General features: G+C 50.7%; 2 long non-coding RNA genes across 3 annotated transcripts; one reads left to right on the top strand and one right to left on the bottom strand.

Annotated features, from left to right (window-relative positions):
- The first annotated feature begins 438 nt into the window (after positions 1–438).
- LOC148124483 (uncharacterized) lies at positions 439–12277 on the top strand. 2 transcript variants are annotated; one of them, XR_015739804.1, is made up of 2 exons: positions 439–955; positions 11427–12277. It is a non-coding gene; the product is annotated as an uncharacterized LOC148124483 (long non-coding RNA). The 2 variants fall into 2 exon arrangements; XR_015739803.1 differs by lacking the exon at positions 439–955 and adding an exon at positions 8648–8806.
- A 4205-nt stretch (positions 12278–16482) lies between these two features.
- Positions 16483–18971, bottom strand: LOC148124482 (uncharacterized). The gene is made up of 2 exons (XR_015739800.1): positions 18627–18971; positions 16483–16817 (listed from the first exon to the last, which is right to left on the bottom strand). It is a non-coding gene; the product is annotated as an uncharacterized LOC148124482 (long non-coding RNA).
- Positions 18972–19831: the final 860 nt, after the last annotated feature.

The following is a 19831-nucleotide window of genomic DNA, read 5'->3' as shown; positions in this document are numbered from 1 at the left end:
AGTCCAGCCTCCTGCTTTCCGGATTCCAGCCATCGCCCTAATTAAATCAATGATTCTCGAGCCAAACTTCAAAAAACATCAACGGTGCCAACCCCAAAAAATCCACAAAATATTCGACTCATCGCGAACACATCCTTGGATGGTGATCAAGCACAGCCGCGGCGATTTCCCCTTCCACGCCATTTTTTGGGGTTACGTGCATGCGCCGTCCATCTTCGCTTCCAGTCACGACCAAATCGGATTGCAACCAAAGTCCTGGAATGGATTATGGTTGTGACCAGAGCTTCCGCTGTATTTCCCTGGGTTTTTTTAGCTCCGCTGATTCGCCATGGCCCAGCGGATGCCATGTTTCAGCTGTGTTATTCACCAGAAGGTAACTTTTTAAGCTTAAAATGGGCGTTTTTTAAACGCTGCACGCACGGGCTCACCAAACCGGTTGTGAAACTGGTTGCAGGCCAGCGCCGAAGAGGATGAGCGCATTGGAACCAGTTGATGAGAAAAGCGCCAAGTCTTTTAAAACGCAGGTTAGGGCTATACCTCTCTCTCTTTCCAACTTTGACCCGAAGAATGTTTGCAGATTTCGTTTTTGGATTCTCCAGAAAAAAAAATAAAACGCCTCCCTGGGAAGGAGCGTTAAGAAGAGAGGAGAGGGGGATTTCCTTCCATGGGAATTGTGCGCAGTCCAAAGAAAGCCCGTTCCGCCAGGCCTCGGTTGGAAGAGGAGGCGAATTCCAGGGAGGGAGTCTGGATAGATGGGTGGGTGGGAGAAGCTGGCTCCCCGCTAGAATACGTGCCTCCTCCTGGGAAACACGCCGCCGATAAAGGAGGCTCGCCTTCCTCTCGGCCTTGCCACAAAACCGACTTCGGCTGTTCCTGCTTTGATAGCGCTTGGCCTGAGGAAGCTGGATGCAGCTGGCAGGAAAACGTGCACCTTTACCCTTAACGGAGGTTAAAGGTAAGGAAAGCTGTTTTCAAACATCGTTTCTTAGTTTCCTTCCAGCCTTTGAAAACCTCCACCATCAGGAATGGTTAACCCTTAAAAAGCCGGGAAACCAGATCCCTAGGTAGGACATTTCAGCCTCGGCCTTTCCCTCGTGGGTATAAGCTGGCATTCCTTGCGTTGTCGCCTTCGGTCCTTCCTCAAACCCATCCGTCTGTCGCCTCTTTCGTTGCTTGCCCGGACTGGGGCTATTACTGGACGTGGCGTAGCTTGGCTCGCTTACAGGAGACCTCTGGGAAAAAAAAAACGTTTTAGCTTTCCAGCGCTTCCTTTTGTCCCTTTGCTCACCTGACTGCTGGGCTGAGAAAGCAACAGGGCTCCGGGCATTTTAATTGTTTCTCGCAGGACAAATTGGAGGGGGGTTTGGCCCGTTGCCAGTCATGCCTTCAAAAATCAGAATTCGATTTGTTGGGTTGATCGAAGCCCCCGGTCTCCACTCCTGCCACATTCCTTCCATTCCATTCCTTCAACCACCCTCCAGTTACCAAATGTAAAAATGTATTATTATTATTATTATTTTGCTGAAGATAGATAGGAAGCTAAACAAGCCAATGATCTTCTGAGTGAGGCTAGGGAATGGCTGAGCTGCAAAAACACACAAACACACACAACACACAAACACACACACACACACACACAAAGGGTGAATTGCCACAAGAATTGCCTCATCCCTGGTTCCTCAAACAACATCAAAGGACTGGGTGGCTGACTAAGGAAAGTTCCTCCCAGCAATGATGGGGATTAATTGTCTGGCACGCGCACACACACACACACACACACACACACACACACCCTCCAGAGGCTACCTCAGCCCGGTAGGAAGGAGAAAGCTGCCTTCGGAAGTTGAAAGTTTCCAAGAAGAGATTGGACTGCCCTCTGTCAGAAATGATGGAGGAGTGTCCTGCTTCGGGGTTGGACTAGATGACCTACAAGGTCCCTTCCAACTCCTGTTAATCTGAGATGGGGAAGGCAGATGCGGCTCAGCCCCCAACGGAGCACCCTCCTTTTGCCCCCTCTCCAGGCTGAACTGCCCCATGGAGCTAGACCTACCGGAGGGAGGAGCGAGGTGACCCAGAGTGAGACTGGGTCTTCTTTTAACACAAGGCTTTGGATTTAATTTGGGGAGTGGGGAGAGTCCTTTTGCAGATCTTGTTTCATAGAATAACAGAGTTGGAAGGGACCTTTGAAGGTCATCTAGTCCAAGGCTGAAGCAGGAGAGTCTATTCCAAATATTAGCCTCTACCTAGGATCGAACTCACAGCTTCCCGATGGTGAGGTGAGAATTACACCTCTAGGCTTCCACCGGAGCTGCTAAAAATCTTGGAGCATTTCTGGCCTTGCTGGACCCTCACCCAAGCCGGCTTGAGGCCTTCCCCAAATATCCCAAGCTCTTCAGCCCTCCATAACTTAACCAAATCGCCTCGCCATCCAAGAATCAACCTGTTTTCCTCATTTAAGTCTGTTTTCCCCACCGGTTTCTCTTTTCTAATCCAAGGCCTTAGAGATGGATTTCGATCCTAGGCAGAAGCTAATCCTTGGAATAGCCTCTCCTGCTCAAGCAGGGGGTTGGACTAGATGACCTCAAAAGGTCCCTTCCAACTCTTGTTAATCTACGTTCTAAGTTCGTTCTGTCGGCAAGGGTTCGATGTGTGTTGTAATACCCTCACCTATTTTATTTATTAATTAGATTTACATGCTGCCTTCAAGGAAATGGCTTTGCCCTTTGATTCAGTCACACCCATGCGTCTGGTCTTAAAGAGGGAGAGTTGACAGCCAGAATAAAACAGGTAGTTTTTTTTCTTTTCTTTTCTAAATAAACTTTATTCAATTCTGAAACAGTTTGAAAACATAGAAAAAAGAAAAAATACACAATGATATCAACATCGAAGACATCATTTACATTTCTTAATCTTATTCTTATACTTAATTTCCTATTACATTACAATGATCACATATTACTTTTCCTATTCATTCACTGTTTCTTATTCCATATTTAAACCACTTGTTTTATAATATATTTTTATTAATTCCACATTCAGTATATATAATTTCATATCCTTTACTTAATTACAGTCCTATTTTTTTCCCCTATTCTCAAACCATGCATATCAGGTGTACCAGACTGGATAGTATATCGATTCCTCTTTATCGTTTAATTTAAGGTCAGCCTGTCCATTTCTGCGCAGTCTAGTCCAGTGGTCGCCAACCAGTGGGCCAGGGACCACTGGGGGTCCATGAGAAAATTTTGGTGGTCTGCAGAGAAATGTCACACACACCCCAGAGCACCCCCCAAAGCAATTAATCCAGGCTGCGCCACCCACATGGCCCGCGGGAACACAAGGCTTGCGTCCCTAGTATTGTGAACAACACGAGGTAGTAAGGGGAGGGGAGGAAGGGCAGGGGAGGGGGGACTTGCCTGGCTACTAGACTGCTTCTTTCCGCTTCTTTCTTCTGCTTTTGGCTGCACGCAAGGAAAGCAGCCAAAGTCGTTCTTTCTCTCCCCCAAACTCTGCCAGAAATCAGCCTTTGGGACCCTGCAAGGCCTCCTGCTCCAAGAGGCTGCGCCGGTGCCTCACAAAGACTCATTTCTGGCGGAGTTTGGGGGGGAGAAGGAAAGACTTCTGCTGCGTCTGCTGCTTTCCTTGCATGAAGCCAAAAGTCTCTCTTTCTTTCTCTCTCTCTTCCTGAGAACAGAGCTGGAGATAATAAAATAAAGAATATTTATCCCAAATAAAGAACGATCGATCGGTAGGAAAACGGGGTGGGGAATTTTCCTGCAGACTTTTTGGGGGGGATTTTCCCAGGGTCTCTGGTCCGCGGGATTTAAAAGGATGAGTTTGGGGGTTCCCTGAGGTCCAAAAGGAAGGCAGCTGGGTGCAAGGATGCAGCATCGGTTCCGACTCGGTTCTTTCCTCTCTCCTCAACCACTACGGACAAGGGTGTCCCTTAGGCCCAGGGGACGGCTTACTGAAAAGGAACCGGCAAGCGCCGGTTGGGGCTAACGATAGGTTAATCATTAGCCGGATAGCGGGCAAGGAATTCGAGGCGCCCTTGGATGGAGAAGGGAGGGAACGGGGTGGGGTGGGGGGGCAGAGCCAGTTGGAACTCACCCTGGCTGGACAAGCGCTTCCTGGCAGCCCCTTTCGAGCCATAAAATCCCCAGAGGAGGGGAGGGAGAGCCAAATCGGCTCTGCTTGGCAGGTGGCACTCCGCGTGTTCCCCCGAAGCAAATCCTTGGTCACTTATTTACTCCTCCTCCACCAGACACAGAGTGGGAACTGGAGCACCTCGGCTCGGCCCACCCACAGCCCCAAAATGCAAGGGTGGGCAAGTCCCAGCCTCTCCTCTCCTCCCCCCCCCCCCCAGGCACAGGTAGCTGTAGCTTTTTGACACAGGGGTGGTTTGTGCTCCCTAAATCCTTAAATGTTTCCCTCCCCCAGGACAGTAGTAGTTATGCCCTGGTAATTCTCTCTCTTTCTTTCTCTCCCCTCCCTCTCTCCCCCCTCTCTCACACACACCTCTCTCCGTCCCTCCCTCCCTCTCTCTTTGATCTCTCTCATCTCTCTCTCTCACACACACATCTCCCTCTCCCTTCCTCTCTCCCTCCCTCCCTCTTTGATCTCTTTCTCATCTCTCTCACACACATATCTGTCTCTCTCCCTCTCTTCTCTCTCTCTCAGCTGTCTCTGTTTCTCTGTGTGTCTGTCTGTCTCTCTCTCTCTCTCTCTCTCTCACACACACACACACACTCCCACCCTTTCTTTCCCCCTCCCTCTCTCCCCCTCCCTCCCTCCCTCCCCCTAAAAGGGCTGCCTCTCTGCCTGGGGTGCTGATGAGGGCGAGGGACCCAGCCAAGCCAGCCCTCTCTTGCTGCGTTAAATTGAAAATATTCATCAATGATCAACCTCTTCGGAGGAGGTAGAGACACGAAGAAATGCAGATCATCGGTGAAGCATTTGGGGCAGTGGTGGGATTCAGGTTTTTTCTTACTACTGGTTCTGTGGGCGTGGCTTGGTGGGCGTGGGTGTGGCTTGGTGGGCGTGGGTGTGGCTTGGTGGGCGTGGCAGGGGAAAGGATATACTGCAAAATCCCCCTTCCCTCCCCACCCCACTAACCTGCTTTCCAGCTCCGTTCTCCTGGGCAGGGCAACCCAAGGAGACCCATCTGATCAATGGGAGGCAGAGAAGAGATACGGGGTTGGCGGGGCCAGTCAGAGGCGGGATTGGCCGGTTCTCCGAACGACTCAAAATTTCCGCTACCGGTTCTTCAGAACTGGTCAGAACCGGCTGAATTACCACCTCTGGTTTGGGGGAACGGAAGGCCTGTGACTCGCTGGAAAGGAATCTAAAGGGATGGATCCATTATTTGCAGAATATGAAGCGCCGGACCGCAATTTCCTCGTAACGGAATTTAAAGCCTTGCTTCTCCCCCCAAATCACAGCAGCGTGACTTTCTTTTGCCAGCAGAAAACCTAAGCTTTTTCTACAGTTTCGACCCTGAATTTTTATTTGGCCGTGTTTATTGATTTATTCTTGCCACTTTTGTGGCAAAGGCAGCAGGAAACTCCTGGGTTTGGCTGACAGGACTTTGCTGCCTCCTAGCGATCGGAGAAAAAGCACATGCGGAAAAGATGTCCGGTTCAGGTTAATTCTGCAGTTAGAAATTGGCCTTTTGCAGCGTGACTACTCAACACGAAGCGTCCAGAGCCCCGTCCTTTGGTCAGCTGCCGTGCATAAGAAAGTCGTGAAGTTGTGGAGTTACAGCGACACATTCTGTGCGGTCCGAAAATCCCATCTTCTCTTTTTCTGGCTTTTGGGTTTGTCAGCATCTCCCTGAATACAAAAGGATACTTTATAGTTTTTAGAAAAAAAGGGAAAAGGAGAAATTTGAAAACTGTTAGAGGGACATAAGACTTATCAAAGAAAGGAGCAACGTAGAACTACAGAGAAATTTCCTGACAATTGGGACAATTAACCAGTGGAACAGCTTGTCTTCGGAGAGCATGTAAATGACCAGCTGTTTGCAAGGAATATAAATCCTTCCCTTCTCCACCATCTAGTCAGAGCTGAAGAAGCTTCTTGGACAAGAAGCAAAACGTCTTCAGAGAAAACAAGGAAGTCCACTGGTCTCCTGAAAAAAAAAGCATTTCTGGGACAACTACAACCTGGATGACCAAGAATCTCTGCAGACTTTTAGCTGTACAATTTGGGATGAACACCCTTGGAATGATGTGGGAGTAGGAGTGGATTTCCAGAGGGGAAAAAATTGCAGACTATGGGAACAAGAAGCCCCACCCGGGTGACTCTGAGGAGACAGATAAACCTCCAAGTGGCCTCAACGACCCTCTCAAAAGGACGCAAATGACCAGCTCTGTCCGCAAGGAATATCAATCCTTCCCTTCCCCAACATCTAGTCAGAGCTGGAGAAGCTTCTTGGATGAGAAGCGAAATGTCTTCAAAGAAAAACCAAGAAAGTCCAGTTGCCTCTTGGGACAACTGATCTGGAGGAGTGAGAATCTCCACAGACTTATCTTTAGAAGTTGTAGGTGCTCCAACATTGGAGGTTTTTAAGAAGGGACTGGACAGCCACTTGGCCGGAATTGTAGAGGGTCTCTTTCTTTTGAGCAGTACTTTGTGACATCAGCGTTTCCATATTCATTTGCATACAGTATATGTGTGTGTGTGTGTGTACACACACACATAATATATATACATACATATGTACATCAATTACATTTACATTGTCTTTTATTCTTTCTCCTGCAATTCTATCATAAGTTTGTTCATTTCTGCACAATCCATATTTTTTTATTATTATTATCTGTGGGGCTACTCTCTGTTTTCCACTTTTGAGCACAGGTCATTCTAGCTGCTGTCAATATATGTATTATTATGTATTCAATTTCTTTCCCATAATCACTTTTTGGGCTCCTCTGCTGAAAGTTGTGTGTTCCTTCATGCTCCCGTGCCAGCACTCAGAAGGCAATGCGCAAAGCACTCCCCAAACCCCTGCGCATGTGTGTGCAATCCCGCTGCTACTGCCCCCTTAGCTGCACTGTGTACCTCCCAGCTGGTTTTCAGCCTCTTTGAGGCCTTTTCCTCCCGGAGGCTCGAGGGAAGCCTCTGCAGCCTTGGGAGGTCGCAAAATAGGCCTGTTTCGTCAGCTCTGGTATTTCCAGAAGGCCCGTTTTTCAGCCTCCTGAGGTTGCAGAGGCTTCACTCGAGCCTCTGGGAGGGCGAAAATCAGCTGGGAGGTGCGCACATGCGCAGTGTGCAGGTAAATTTGGCCATAGGTTCGCCATCACGGACTTAGGCACTTCTCCCATATATAACCTTAGACAGCTGTTAGTTCACAAACTAGCCACCAGAGGACACCCTTTGCTTCCCCAGCACCATGAATGGTCTTAATGTTCCTTTCAGCCTGCTATGCCCAAAAGAGCCACCGGAGGGCACCCTTTGATTACCCAGCACCATGAATGGTTTTAATAGTTCCTTTCAGCCTGCTATGCCTGAGAGAGCCACCAGAGGGCACCCTTTGCTCACCCAGCACCATGAATGGTCTTAATAGTTCCTTTCAGCCTTCTTTGCCCGAGAGAGCCACCGGAGGGCGCCCTTTGCTCACCCAGCACGATGAATGGTCTTAATAGTTCCTTTCAGCCTGCTATGCCCGAGAGAGCCACCGGAGGGCGCCCTTTGCTCACCCAGCACCATGAATGGTTTTAATAGTTCCTTTCAGCCTGCTATGCCTGACAGAGCCACCGGAGGGCGCCCTTTGCTCACCCAGCACCATGAATGGTCTTAATAGTTCCTTTCAGCCTGCTTTGCCCGAAAAAGCCACCGGAGGGCACCTTTGATTACCCAGCACCATGAATGGTCTTAATAGTTCCTTTCAGCCTGCTATGCCCGAAAAAGCCACCGGAGGGCAACCTTTGCTCACCCAGCACGATGAATGGTCTTAATAGTTCCTTTCAGCCTGCTATGCCAGAGAGAGCCACCAGAGGGCACCGTTTGCTCACCCAGCACCATGAATGGTCTTAATAGTTCCTTTCAGCCTGCTTTGCCCGAGAGAGCCACCGGAGGGCGCCGTTTGATTACCCAGCACCATGAATGGTCTTAATGGTCCCTTTTCAGCCTGCAATGCCCAAAAAGAGCCACCGGAGGGCGATACTTGCTTCCCCAGCACTATAAATGGTCTTAATGGTCCCTTTTCAGCCTGCAATGCCCAAAAGAGCCACCCGAGGGCGACACTTGCTTCCCCAGCACTATAAATGGTCTTAATGGTCCCTTTTCAGATTGCAATGCCCCAAAGAGCCACCCGAGGGCGACACCTGCTTCCCCAGCACTATAAATGGTCTTAATGGTTTCTTTTCAGCCTGCAATGCCCGAGAGCGCCACTGGCTGGCTGGAGAATTCTGGGAGTTGAAGTCCACAAGGTCCCAAAGTTGCCAAGTTTGTGGACCCCCCGATGTCGATCCTAAAGTGCCCCCCCCAAAAGGGGGAACCCCATTTCTCCAGAACTCGAGTGAGGCGGAGGCCGGGCGTGAGACGGAACGGCGGGGAGGGGCGGGGCCAGGCGAGGCAACCCCCCCCCGGAGGCGCGTGGCGTTCAGCTGGCCACGCCCACCCGGTCACATGACCGCCAAACCACGCCCCCGAGCCGCGTGCGCCTGGCGCGGGGTGTTGGCCGCCATTCCTGGCTGCGGCTGCTGGGCGCGACCGCTCGGAGAGGCGCCTCCCCGGCTTGCGAGCGGCTCCCTCAGGACGGCGGGATTCGGGGAGTCGCCTGGAGGACTGGGGCCCCATTCCGGTAAGGGGAGGCGTCCTTCGCCCCGTCCGTTGGCAAACCGGAGCCGCTTCGGAGTGGCGCCCGGGGAGAGCGAGGCGTTTCGCTCGCCTCCGTCGCCCCGTTTGAGGCTGGTGGGTTTTTGGGGGCGGGAGGGACGTTGGAAAGGTTCCTGAGGGGGAGAGAGAGAGAGAGATGGAGGGTGGGAAGGGCGGCCGGTTGCACGCGCAACAGCTAATTAGAGTTGGAAGGGACCTGGAAGGTCATCTAGTCCAACCCCCCCGTCCAAGCACGCAACACGCGCGCGCACCCGCAGCGCGCTCGCCCATTGTGGTCTAGAAAGTCGCCCAATTTGGGGACCCCTGATGTGGACCATAAAGTTAAAAAGAAAAAGGGGGAAACCACATTCCTCCAGAACTCTAGTGACGCAGAGGCCCGGCGTGAGCAGGACGACCTGCCCGCCTTTGCAGCCGCCGGGTTAGCCTTTAGGCCGCTTCCCTCCCCTCCCTCCATTGCTTCCTCGGGAGGGGGAGAGGAAAGGAAGAGAGGAGGGAGGGGGTCGTTGTCTTGCAACCGCCGAAACCTTCCAATGGGTCGGTTTCAATCCACATCCATCCATCGATCAATGTCAGAATAGAGCTGGAGATATCCCTGCATAATGTCACTTTTGCACGCAGGGCAAATCTGGCAAATTTGAAATTTGGAAGTGAAATCTACACAAGGGTGATGTGAAATGAGGGGGGGGAATTTTGCTGGAGTTTTGACCTCTCCTTTTTCCCTCCCTCCTCTTCCATGACCTTCCTTCTCTCCATTTCCTTCCTTCTTCCTTCCCTCTCACACCTGCTGGGATTTGTGGGAGGCCCAGCTGTGTAAAATATGCAGCTGGGGAAGGCCGGTGGGTCAATCTGAAGATAAACAAATCCTATAATGGCCTATTTGTGGGGGGTCCAGGCTGTTTGCCCCACCCTGAGATGGCTATGTTCACATTGGTTGGGGGAAGAATGTATGTTCCTGTCCCATCTCAAACATCGGATGTAAAGGGGCCTCCAGCCCCAATCTGTGACATGGATTGATTGATTGATTTTTATTTTATTTTATTTTATTTGTCAAGGAAGTGTTAGATAACAGGTATAGTATAAACATGATTATTAATACATGAAATGGATAAGAATTAAAAGGAAACAATAGGACAGGGATGGTCCCCCTTACAGAGCTCTTAGGAAAGGGGTGAGGTCAATAGTAGACAGTTAAAGTTTTGGGGGTTTGGGGAAGAAACCACAGAGTCAGAAAGAGTATTCCAAACATTGACCACTGTTGCTGAAGTCGTATTTCCTGCAATCGAGTTTGGTGCAGTTTGCCTTGAGTTTGTATCTGTTGTGTGCTCTTGTACGGTTGTGGTTGAAGCTGAAGTAGTCATTGATGGGTAGGACATTGAAATAGATAATTTTATGTACTATACTTAGATCGGACCGAAGGCAGTGTAGTTCTAGGTTGTCTAGGTGTAAAATTTCAAGTCTGGTGGCATAAGGTATTCTGCTACGAGTAGAGGAGTGGAGAACTCTTCTTGTGAAATATTTCTGGACTTTCTCAACTGTGTTAATATCCAATATGTAGTGCAGGTTCCAGACTGATGAGCTCCTATTCAAGTATTGGTCTAGCAAATGTTTTGTATGCTCTAGTTAGTAGTGCGATGTTACCTGAGAAGAAGCTACATAAGGTTAACAATTCTTAATGCCTTTTTAGCTATGTGGTTACAGTGGGCTCTAGCACTTAGGTCATTAGAGATGAGTACTCCAAGGTCCTTGACAGGGGACCAAGGTCTTGACCATTCAGCTTGCATTTTATTTTCTGATTTTTTTTCCGCCAATATGTAACATTTGTTTGCTGAGATTTGAAGTTGCCACTTGTTTGACCGTTCTGACATAGTCGAGGTCTGCATAGGATGGGTGCACATGTATGTTTCTCCTTCATTCTGGTGCTCCTCAGCCATTCCCAAGGCCCTTTGGCTTTTCTCCCTCTTTCCCCCTCTCTGGGGTGGGCAGGTTGATAAACCCCCATAGTTCTAGGTCACCCAACTTAGATTTCTAGGCCATCATGAGAAGATCTGCAGGTCCAGCTCTTTGGGCCAGATGGGAAGGTGGAAAACTTGGTTTGACAGAGTGGGTCTCCCACAGAAGAATGCAGAGGCTGACCAGAGGGTTTGGGGGAGGGTCCCAACCCCAAAAGCCCCCTTTCCATGTGCTCAAGAAGTAACACCCCTAGCCCATTTTAAGAGCATGCTTCTAAATTCACCTCCGTAGATTGTTCATCCAGAAACATTTGGAGAGGAACCCAATTCCCCCCTTATTTCTAGGATGTGATTTTTGGAAGCCTCTCCCTTTACAGGGTTGTCCCCTCCCCAATAAAATGGGGGGAGAAAATCCTCCATCCCCATTTGAAACACCCAGGTGCTTTGAATTATTTATCACTTTACTTAGTATTAAACTTGTATCCTGCCCATCTCCCCATTTCCATCTCGCCCCCTCCTGCACCCTGCAGATGATCCATTAATTAGCACCGATGATTAATTAGCACCCAGCTGCCTTTTTGTGCCCCTTCCTCTCTCCGTTGAGGTTGGATTGACACCCCTGTTTTTCTTCTCCAGGAGGCGAGAGGGCCGTGCCCCAACGGAGTCACCGCCATCGGAAACCACTGCCTCGGGCAGAGTTGCAACGGCTGGCAAGAGGAGAAGAGGACGTGGTGGAAGACTTGGATTTTTCCTATGGAGACCGATGGATGGACGGATTTTGGGGGGTGTTACTGGACAGCTGTTGCCACTTGTGGAGGGCCGAGGAAGGGGCTGCATTGTTCCAGCTGGTCCTGAAGCCGAGTTGATGCACTGGAGGGAAATGCCAGAAAATTTTATCCTCCAGCAGCGGAGCTTAGAAAGACCACAATGGCTGCAAAGAAACCCCTGCCTTTTTAGAATAATAATAATAAAAATGGGGGTTCTTAAAACCATCTCAAAATAAAACTACCTTTAAAAAAGAAAAACAGGCCAGCCTTCAATGCTGCCCCTTCCTCTTCTGGAGGCCAATCCCACCCACCCAGCGCTGGAGACACAGAGATGGAAGACCAACGTGCCACCACATTTTGTGGCTTGGCTCTTTTCCTGCCAAGTGACCTTATTTAAAACTCTTGGGACCAAACAACAGCAGGAAGAGTTGGACTGGCAGCACAATGCATGCTTTGAATCCCACACTCCCCCCAATTCCCCTATTTTGATTTCTGTACGGGAAGGGATCGTGTGTGTCGGTTCTCGGCTTGTAAAAACAGCCTCTTGTGCATTTCTTTCGGAGGCCTGGATCGCTCTGCACCGAAGCCGCAGCGGGCAAAACGGCCAGATCCCGATGGAGAAACATTCGTCCCTGCGGCTTTTACTGCATTGTGACCCACGCACGCCTTTCTTCGCCGCCTGTGTGGTGCCCACCAGGAACTGAGACCCCCCAGCACACACACACTTGTTGCTTGAGGTCACCGGACAGATCAGGTCTAGAATAAGGAGTTAGCAAGTCTTATTGTTGGTCGTGAGTAGATCCCCAAGGTAGCCAGGATCTCTCTGTAATTTGCAAGTTAGGTGAAGGGAGTCTTATGTCTACAGCTTGGCTAAAGAACCACGTTTGGTGGTTTATGGAGATAGGCTTGGGGCCTAAGAGCCCTTAAGTGGTAAACCCCTGCCCTAGACCAATGGCAGTCTTGAAAACCCTAGAAATTGAGGTCCTCTCCTGGCCCCCCCAAGCACCAGATTGGCTGCGGTTCAATCTCTGGTGTTCTCCAGCACATGGACTGGAGAATTCTGGGAATTGAAGTTCACCAAACTGGGAAGATGGAAGTCCCATGTTCTCAAGGTAGGTTTGGGGTTAAACCATCACTCTAAAAGTTCTGAGGATTGAAGTCTCCTTACACCAAGCATTAATTTTATGCACCTGAATGGGAGAACTTCAATTCCCAGAGGTCACTCCAGACTTCTCCAGCTTATTTTCTGTATTCTGGGAACTTAAATCCAACATAGTTTTTGATTGAACTTAAATCCCCAGAAATGCTTAGCAATATGGCTGGAGAACTGTGGGAAATGGGAGTCCACCCATTTGTGGGGCCTTGTGTGTTCTGGGGATGTGTCCTTTCTCAGGGACGTTCCTGTACATTAGGAATTAAAGGGCTGAGGTTCACATAACTCAAGATAGACAGAATTGGGACTCCCCAGAATTTAGAGGGCTAAGGCTACAGAATTCTGGGAATTAAGGGTTCGTTAGGATTTCCCTCCCCCTCCCCAAATGGGTGCACCTCAACTTGTTTTAGGGCAAGGGCCTTCCAACTTGGCAAGTTTAAAACTTGTGGACTTTAACTCCCAGAATTCCTGAGCTAACATGAATTCTGGGAGTTGAAGTGCACAAGTCTTAAAGCTGTCAAGTTTGAAGACCCCCATTTTAGGGTCTCCAGGGGTTCTTGGCCTTGGCAAACTTAGGTGGGTGGACTTCAGCTCTAGTTAGAAGTCTGCACAACTGAAAACTTGTCAAAGTTGAAACCTTTTTATGTCTAAGGTCTTCCTTGTGCTTCATTGGGTGTCATGCATGTTCCCCCCCCCATCTTCCCAGCACCTAGGCAGGTGAGCCAGAAAATCCAGGTGTGTCTTGAGGAAAGTCTGCAGTTCCTCCCCTTGTTCTAAGCAGGTGTGCACAATTTATTCCAAATCTTGGAGTTAGTTTCAAACATACACTTGTGCATGCCTACTTAGAGCAATGGGTGCACAGAGAACATCTCTGTGCATGGTGGGTCACCCTCAGGAGGGTGGGGGAGAAAGGCCGGGAGCAGCCATGGCATCAGGGGGCTGGCAGGGAGGCCCTAGGAAGGCCTGGGGCATCCAAGCCCCCTGGGGCAGCCCGGGCACCCCAGAGCCTCTCTTGCCAGCTTCTCTTGTGCCACGGTTGAAGCGGAGGGTTGGTGGGGGCCGGGGAGGCCGAGAGATGGGGATGGGGTGCAGGGGGCTGGGCAGAGAATGGCTGCCCAATGTCCTGGGCTCTCAGAGTGGCAGTTTGGCCACTCCAAGCCGAGGGACATTGGGAAACCGTTCTCTGGCCCATCCCACCCACCCCGTGTCCCATGGGCCTCCCTCAGCCCCCATCAATGCCTTTGGCTTCAATCCTGGCCCAAAAGGGGCCTGGGGGGTAAGGGGGGTCCTGGGAGGGGAGCACATAGCCTCCCCCTCTTCCCAGGCCCTCCCTCCCCCTGGGCCCCTTTAAGCCAGGACTGAAGCCAAAGGGGGGGTAATGGGAGGGGCAGGGAGGGTGGGAGGGGCTGTGGGTGGGGGGCCATGGGGGAGGGGCAGGTGGATGGGCTGGGGATCAGAGAGGGGGTGTACTGCTTGTTTTTTTGAACTTTATTAATAAAGTTTGTCTCTTCTGCCATCCTGGGTGTTTCATTCCCCACCTACACCCCTGCCCCTCCCCACCATCCTCCCTCCCTCCTCTGGCCCCTCCCATCTATGGCCCCAAGGGGGGCAGGAGGGACAGACCCTGGGTGCCCCCCAGGTCCACTGGGCTGAGAGTCCCCTCCCCATCTTCCCAGGGCTTTCCTCTCTTCTCCTTCCCCCCAGGAGGGCTGCTGGAGGAGGTGGGCAAGGCAGGCCCTGGAAGGAGGTCAGAGGCAGGCTGGGGAGGGGCTCCTTGCCCCCCCCTCTTCCCAGCCCCCTTGGTGCCATGCTGGCAGAGACTCAGCAGGGAAAGGGAGGCCCAGAGTGGGGGGGATTGGCAGGCTCTCCCCGGCTTTTCAGGGGAGGCCTTTGCCCCTGGCCTGCCAATCTCCCCACCCTCCAGCCCAGGACCTCCCATTCCCCCCATTGCCTGGCACCAGGGGAGCTGGGAAGGGGAGAGGGGGGGCCTTGGCAAGGAGCCCCTCCCCAGCCAGCCTCCAACATCCTCCCAAGAGCCTTCCTCTCCCCACCTCCACTTAGCCCCCAGCAGCCCTCCTGGGGCAGAGGGGGGGAGGAGGAAGAGGTGACAGCCCTGGGAAGATAGCAGGGGCCACCCCAACCCTGCAGACCTGGAAGGGGGGCACCCAGGGCCTGCCCCTCCCTACCTCGGTCCCCCCCTTGAGGCCAAAGATGGGGGGGGCAAGAGGAGGGAGGGAAATGCAGGCGCTGGGAAGATGGGGGCTGCAGGCAGGCCGGCTCTTGGGGGGCTCTTGCCAACCCACTCTGGCTAAGGCCTGCCTGCCCCCCCATCTTCCCAGCACCTGTGCCCCTCTACTTACCTCTACTTACCTGTCCTCACCTGTCCTCGTCGCCATCTGGTGGTTCCCACAAGTGGACGCACTTTTATTTCATACTTACCCCTTTGCTGGCTGATGAGGCCAGGATTTCATCTAATAAACTGGACTATGTTTACCCACCAATACTTTAATATTAGTCTCCCCACCCACCCAAAAAAAGGAATTCTAAGTTCTGACACCGAACCTGTTTTACAAACGGAGTGAATTCTCTCTTGTTTTTTTATTGTTATTTCAACTGCGTTGCTGGAAAGCCTTCAAGTGGATGGGAAGCTTTTAACAAGAAGCTAAGCTATCTTGGGTTCTGAGCTATCTTGGGTTCAGTGAAAATGCACCGGGGAGGGAACAAACACAGACACAGCAGGGGTGTCTTCAAAATTTGGCCCCTGCATTCTTTCCCCCACCCCAAATTGGGCAAACACACACACACACATTGCTTGAAGCAAGGGCAAGGGCTCCATGTTGGTTGCCTGGGTGTGGATATCAGGGAAAATGTGCAATTATATCCTCACCCAGGCTGCCCTGCCTTAAAAGAAAACACTGCACCCTTTGGGCACAAAAGCCAATTAAAACATGCATACACACAGAAAGGAGAATATAGCTCAGGGTTGAACTCTCCAAACTTGGGTTTTCTGGCAGGCGTTTCATCACCCAGCTTGGTAACGTCATCAGTGCCCTGATCACCCCATCCTCACTGCACTGATGATGTTACCTAATTGGGTCATGAGACGTCTGCAAGAAAACCGAGCTCAGAGAGCGCCAAGGAGACCCCCACACACACAGAGACTTCCAGAAGGGAAGCAATGGCTTACCCCCATTCCCCCAAGCCTTCCTGCTTCCTTCCTGCCTCCTTCCCAACAATTCCCAGGCAGCCAAACCTGCGGCTGATGGGCCTCCCTGCAGCCTCTAAGCTGCAATAGCACTAAGACTTCTATGGTGCTTCACGGGGCTTTTACGGGTCCTCGTTTAACCGACCTCGGAAGGACGGGAGTCCTGAGTGCCCAGAAAGGCCAGGATGGAAACAAGCGAGTGAGCAAACCAACCAACCGACGCCCATCAAAGAGAGACACACAGGAAGTCAAAGCAGAGCAAGAAGACAGCCCCACACAGGACAGGCTGTGCTCTACCATCCAAATAAAAATAATAATAAAAATTTTAAAAAGAACATGGAGTTTGGATACTGGACCACTCTGTCTGTCTCTAAAGCTGCTAGTGATGCATAGGCCTCCCCCCACAAGAAAGCAACACTGTACAGATTCCAGCCAGGGAGGTGTCCCCCCCCCCACTGCAAAACACTAAGAGGGGGGGGGGGTTTCCTTGCCCCTCCATGGCTGGTTTGCAGAGCCGTTTCTCCTTCTCCAAGTGTGTCTTCCTAATAAATAACTTTTAAAACCCCATCCCGCCGAGTCTTTATTTCCTCCCCCCAATACGAAATTTTAGCAGATTTCCTCAGGCCTCTTTGGGGAGGGAACTTCCTTCTTCGGTGAGATGTCCAATGGCGGAGAATCCAGGCGTTACGAAGGGGGCTTGGGGGCACCGCCCAGAGCCTCCAAGAGAGAGAGGTCCCATTTTCCTGCTTGGGGGAGGCCCGGCCGGGGAGAAGCTTCCCTCCGTAGGGGGATGAGCCACGCTTCCAGTGGAGGGTTGGGTGGAGCTCCGCGGGAGGAACGTTGCACTGGGGAAGCCGCTGGGAAACTGGGCATACACAACACCTGGCCCACCTCTTGGCTACCTGGAGGAAAAAACAGCAAGGAAAGCAAATGAAGCACCTGGGAGGATTCAGGCACAGGGCCGAGAGCCGGGATTTGGGAAACCGAGAGCCAAACCAAGCAAAGGGTGCAAACCATTTTAAAAAGAAAAGCTGAAATGCAACCTTTCTTCCAGAGCACAGAGGAGTTAACAGCCCTGGCACTAAGGAGGAGCCCGCGTGGTACGTGCCACGGGCTTTAAAGCCTTATGCGTGGCCCCTGCAGGACGGGAAGCTTGATGGGAAGAAGAGGGAGGAGCAAACCTTAAGGGACTCAACCTCCAAGTGGAGAATGAGAGAAGGTATCGATAGGACGTCGATAGAGCTGAAGAAGCTTCTTGGATGGGAAGTGAAACATCTTCAAAGAAACCCCAGGAAAGTCCAGTTCTCCCTTGGAAAAGCAACTTTGGGATATTGATAAGAATATTTGTAGCTCAGGGCTGTAGCTCAGAGGTCCTTGGGGCTCTCCTAGCTGGGTGGTTTCCTTGTAGACGTTTCAAAACCAAACTAAGTAACATCATCAGTGTTGGAAGGAAATGAGGTTTGTGGAGAGGAGGGGGGAGGAGGAAGACGGGAAGGGGAGGAGGACTGTGTAGTTCTTGGTGCCTTCTTGGATCTTATACCTGAACAGGTGAAGGGGCCCTGGGAACTGCCACCCTTCAACGCTTGTAGGTGATGGGGGGGCTTCCAGGTCGCCTTGTACTGCCTGCACCTCGAACGGTGCATTTTTCTGGCCTGCTCTAAATGGTTGCAAACCACACATAGAGCAGTAAACATTCTTTACCAATGCAGACCCCACCTTTTTCTCCTGCCCATCCAATCCCTCCCCCCTCAATCCTACAAATTTGTTTTATTATGTTAAACCGATCAGGGGAGCATTATTACTTTCCCCCCAAGCCTGGGCTCTTTACAAGGGATCTCATAAAAGGTTCTTTGGGCCATGGTTCCCTGCGGAACGATTTGTGCTGGAAATAACCCTGATTCAGAGAAAGGAGGGAGAACCAGTGCAATCCTGTGAGAGATCTACAGGATCTAAAACGGGCCGTGAAGGGAATCTCTGTCTCATTTTGTTGGGGGGTGAAGAGGGACACGCAAAGGGACGGAGTGAGGGGGAAAGCGGGAAGAAATTTGGAAGCCAGAGCATCTGAAAAGAGAAATAAAGGTCAAAAACAACCAGGAAGCCCATTTTTTGGTGGGTTTTAACAGCACACAAGGAGAAATTGGGATTGTGGGGCACTGGGCAAAGGGCACAAGCCATTGAAGATTTGGGGGCACCCTCAGAAATTCAGTCTTAGGACACAAAGGGAGGCCCTTCCAAGGTTTAAAGCCAAATGGTTTATCACCTGGGCAGCAAACCCAGATTGGATCCATGCATTCCACAAAGCCAGGATGGGCTGAAACCATGAACTAGTTTTTAACCAGCCTGCTAAGGCCACAGTGGAGGCAATTTTAATGGAATAGAAATAGGAATAGGTGAGGTGGGGTAGGAGTAGAGTAGGAATATAGAGCATAGACTAGAGTAGTAGAGTAAATTAGAGTACAGTAGAAATAGAGTACAACACACAACACACAATACCAAGAAGAATAGAATAAAGGATAGGATGGAATAAGGGCACTTAATGCACTTGCCATGAAAAACTTCCATTTCTTGGCTCCGTCCTTCTGGGTCTCTCTTCGATGACCCAAGGACGTCAATCATGGTTTCCCCCGTTTCTCTGAAGTTTTTTTTTATTTCCCTCCACCACCACCCCCTTTTTTTAAAGGCTGCAATGTGCATGCAAACTGTTCACTTACCTCTATTTGGCCCCGAAGCCCTGGAAGAATATTAATTCAATAGCGGGTTCTGGCCGAGTTCATTGCAGCTTTGCACCCCGCCCAAAAAAATAAAATGGCAATTTCGACTGGATAGTCGCACCTGCAAAAGAAAAAATAAAACAAAACTCATGCCCAGGGGCGGCAGAAGCGGCTCTGGCTCAAGCAAAAGAAGTATCGCTTTGCAAATGGGGAGCCTCGCCTCTAAAAATGCTTTTTTCCCCCTTTTTTTTGGCCTTAAAAGTGGATTATTAACGAAGCCAGGCAAACTCCCAGCTGCCGCCTTTCCCCCTAATAGGACTTTTTTCGACGCTCGAGGCTGCTGGAGATAAAGGCCCCTTGTAAGGAGGTGTCTATCCGATTGCCTGAGCCGCTGGAAAACACTTTTAGCTGGGCCGTTTTCAAACCTGATATTTTTCTCTCGTGTGATGGTGATTTCCCTTCCCGTCCTCCCCGGGGCCGGGAATTGGATATTTTTCCTGCCCCAACCGATTGTCCCTATCAGGCAGTCAGCAGGCCGCCTCAATTCGGTTCTATTGGAAAAGATAAGGCGATTGCAAGGGGGCCTAAAGGGGGGAGACGCCGCGCCTTGATTGTAACCCGCCTTTTAAAGGGACAGACGGAGTTTTTGTCGAAGGGACTCGGGGAAAATCTCACTATGAGTCCTCCATCAGTCTAGAGGGGAAAACGGGGTGAAAATAGACCTCGAATTACGTGAAAACCGCGGTTTTCAAAGTCTATGGGAAATTGCATTAACAATAATAGCCCGCCATCTCGTGGCCATTTTGCGCATGGCAAGTGGAGGAAAGAACTTAATAATAATAGCCCGCCATCTCGTGGCCATTTTGCGCATGGCAGATGGAGGAAAGAACTCAATAATAGCCCGCCATCTCGTGGCCATTTTACGTCATTGCAGGTGGAGAAAAGAAATTAATAATAGCCCGCCATCTCGTGGCCATTTTGCGCATGGCAGATAGAGGAAAGAACTCAATAATAATAGCCCGCCATCTCGTGGCCATTTTGCGTCATGGCAGGTGGAGAAAAGAAATTGTACAGCAATAACAGCCTGCCACCTGGTGGAGGTTTTTCGTTATGGCAGGCGCAGGGAAGGAATCTCAAAAGTTAATATAAATAAAAATAATCAGGTTACAAATCTGGCGAAATGCGACATGGGATCTTACTCTGAG

This window comes from Pseudonaja textilis, chromosome 18 (assembly GCF_049901715.1).
Source record: "Pseudonaja textilis isolate UNSWEBS1 chromosome 18, rPseTex1.2, whole genome shotgun sequence".
NCBI classification, from domain to species: domain Eukaryota; kingdom Metazoa; phylum Chordata; class Lepidosauria; order Squamata; family Elapidae; genus Pseudonaja; species Pseudonaja textilis.
The sequence above is the reverse complement of the archived record's forward strand: the minus strand, read 5'-3'. Positions and strand labels throughout refer to the sequence as shown.